General features: G+C 39.7%; 1 pseudogene; it reads left to right on the plus strand.

Moving 5' to 3' along the window:
• Positions 1–2,742: 2,742 nt before the first annotated feature.
• LOC122743368 lies at positions 2,743–3,129 on the plus strand (annotated as a pseudogene).
• Positions 3,130–3,428: the final 299 nt, after the last annotated feature.

Below are 3,428 nucleotides of genomic sequence, written 5' to 3' on the forward strand. Positions count from 1 at the left end.
TGGTGAGGCAATTGGGGTTAAGTGACTTGTCCAAGGTCACACAGCTAGTAAGTGTCAAGTGTCTGAGGTTGGATTTGAACTCAGGTCCTCTGGAATCCAGAGCCGGTGCTTTATCCACTGCGCCACCTAGCTGCCCCATGGCCATTAAATCTTATGTAAATGTGTCATCTAGAAAAACTTTTACATCTGGACACCTAAATAAGTTAGAAATATAATTTTCTATCCTCTTTAAAAATCTTTCAAATGAAAGTGTTCCAGTAGGTTTTGAACCCATTTGTTAAAAGTATAAAAATTCAACATCTTCTGATTAGTTTGAAAGAAAAATTGATTGACATCAGAGATGGCAAATTTCACCAGAAAACCTTTGCATTATTGGAAAATGGATTTGAAAAATGAGAATCATGATTTAGTAAGCCCAGCCAATGATGAACTTCTGTTTGTATCTATGCATCTTTGTAAAGTGTCTTTCAGCTGTGATAGCTATTAAAATAAAATATCATTTTAACTGAAATTAGAACCAGCCTTTTGGATCACAGCATCACCAAGTGTTAAACCAAGATTTTAAAAAAGAAGCATATTCAATTATATTGCTCTTACTTGTACTGTTATTAAAATGTTTAAAATGTTTATTTCATCTTTATCTCAGTCTTTTTAGTTTCTACTTTTTGTGCATGATATATTGTCATAGTAGGAAATGAATATATAGTACAGACTATGGACTCATTTTTTAAACCTACTTCTACTAGCAGGATTCTCAGAGGGGAGCTACAATTACTCTGAGGGATTTTGGGTTCTAATGCTCACCATTCAAAAGCCCACATTGGTGTGCTTCCCCCATATCTTGTTTTTGGTGAGGCAATCAGGGTTAAGTGACTTGCCCAGAGTCACATAGCTATTAAGTGTCAAATGTCTGAGGTCACATTTGAACTCAGGTCCTCCTGACTCCAGGGTCTATCCACTGGGCCACCTAGCTGCCCCTCCCCCATATCTTTTAATGACTTTTTCCTTTTTTGTTCTCTTTTAAATAGTATTTTATTTTTTCCCAATTACATGTCAAGACAATTTTTAGCATTCATTTTTACAAGATTTTGTGTTCCAAATTTTTCTCCCTCTCTTCTTCCTAAATTGGTAGGCAATTTGAGATAGGTTATGTATTTGCTATCATGTAAAACATATTCCCAGATTAGTCAGAGCTGTGAAAGAAGAAACAGATCAAAAGGGGGAAAAACACATGAAAAAGAATAAAGTAAGTGAAAAAAGTATGCTTCGATCTGCATTCAGAGTCCATCAGTTCTTTTTCTGGATGTGGAGAGCATTTTGCTTTGTGAGTCCTTTATACTTGTTTTGGATCATTGTGTTGCTGAGAAGAGCTGAGTGATTCATGGTTTGGCTATCATACAATGTTTCTGATACTTTATACAATATATTCTTGGTTCTACTCATTTCACTTCGCATCAGTTTGTTATGGGGGAAATTGCTGGGGCTTTGGAGTAGGGGATCTTAGCAATTTCTCTTTAAAGAATTACACCCTCTTGCACACAAATCCAATTAGAATAAAATAATATTTTATTTAGGTGCTAGGGAAAGAAAACCAAGAGAAAAGTCCTTGGACTTCTCATGGGGAGAAGGCATGGCACAGAGGCATAGATCTCTGAGACACCTATCTCCTCATAGGTGGATACTTTTATAGAGGACCCATGGTGGTCCAATGGGGTGATCATCTTACTGTGGAAAGTTCCCTTATTGGGTGGTGGGTTGGAAGCAGTCTGGTATGGGAGGTTGTTCTGTCTCTTCTCACAACTTTGGCAGCCATAACTAATAGGGCTATCTCCTCAAGGGGTGGGGGGGGACTGGAATGAAGGTTGGTGGTCCTGGAGTATTTCAGTCCAGATCAGGTGTGTCTGTCCTTTGGTTTAGTTTCTCAAGGAGAAAGTTCCTTGATTTTCCCTGGGAAACTTCTGAGGCACCTAAGGTCCATAACAAGTTCGTACAGGTGTTTCCAGGTTTTTCTAAAATCTGCCTGTTCATCCTTTCTTATCGCACAAGAGTATTCCATTGCATTCATATGCCACAGTTTGTTCAGCCATTCCCCAATTGATAGGCATCTCCTCAGTTTTCTTTCTTCCTTTCTTCCTTCCCTCCTTCCCTCCTTCCTTCCTTCCTTCCTTCCTTCCTTCCTTCCTTCCTTCCTTCCTTCCTTCCTTCCTTCCTTCCTTCCTTCCTTCCTTCCTTCCTTCCTTTCTTTTGTGAGGCAATCGGGGTTAAGTGACTTGCCCACTGTCACACAGCTAGTAAGTGTCAAGGGTCTGAGGCTGGATTTGAACTCAGGTCCTCCTGAATCCAGGGCTGGCGCTCTATCCACTGTGCCACCTAGCTGACCCATTCCTTCAGTTTTCAGTATTTTGCCATCATGAAAAGTGCTGCCATTAATATTTTCCCACATGTAGGTCCTTTCCTCTTTTTTATGATCTCTTTGTGATACACACCTAGCAGTAGTATTGCTGTATCAAAGGGTATGCACAGTTTGATTGCCTTTTGGTCATAGTTACAAATTGCTCTCCAGAAAGGTTAGATCAGTTCATAACTCCACCAAGGATGAATTAATGTTCCAATTTCCCCACATCTCCAATATTTATAATTTTCCCTTTTTTGTCATATTAGCCATTTGGATTGGTGTGAGGTGGTACCTCAGAGCTGCTTTAATTTGCATTTCTCTAATCAAAAGTGATTTAGAGCTTTTCTCTCTTCCGGTGACGGACTCGACAGAAATTAAAAATGGTTCAGCGTCTGACATATTGCCGTAGGTTGTCCTACAACACAGCTTCCAACAAAACTCGGCTGTCACGAACCCCAGGTAACAAAATTGTTTACCTTTATACTAAGAAAGTTGGAAAAGCACCAAAATCAGCCTGTGGTGTGTGCCCAGGAAGACTTTGAAGTGTTCGTGCAGTGAGACCTAAAGTTCTTATGAGGCTATCAAAGAGCAAAAAGCATGTCAGCAGGGCTTATGGTGGCTCCATGTGTGCTAAATGTGTCCATGGCAGGATCAAGCTTGCTTTTCTGATTGAGGAGCAGAAAATTGTTGTGAAGGTGTTGAAGGCACAGTCACAGAGTCAAAAAAGTAAATAAAAAGGATATTTTTTTTGAATAATAAAGAAAATTAAAATGTGAAAAAAAAAGTGATTTAGAGCACTTCTCCATGTGCCTATAGATAGCTTTGATTTCTTCATCTGAAAGCTGCCTGTTCATATCCTTTTGTCACTGATGGATTGGTTCTTGGATATTAGACTAGCACACACTCCAATCAGAGATAGCATAAAGTTTTATTTGGTGCAAGGGGGATGTGACCTGTAGGAGAAGTTTAAGACCTCTTCCTCCCTGAGGGGAGCCTGAAGAAAGACAATGTCTGGGGCAGCTGGGTTGCGCAG

Source organism: Dromiciops gliroides, chromosome 2, assembly GCF_019393635.1.
Source record: "Dromiciops gliroides isolate mDroGli1 chromosome 2, mDroGli1.pri, whole genome shotgun sequence".
In the NCBI taxonomy this organism is placed as follows: Eukaryota; Metazoa; Chordata; class Mammalia; order Microbiotheria; family Microbiotheriidae; genus Dromiciops; species Dromiciops gliroides.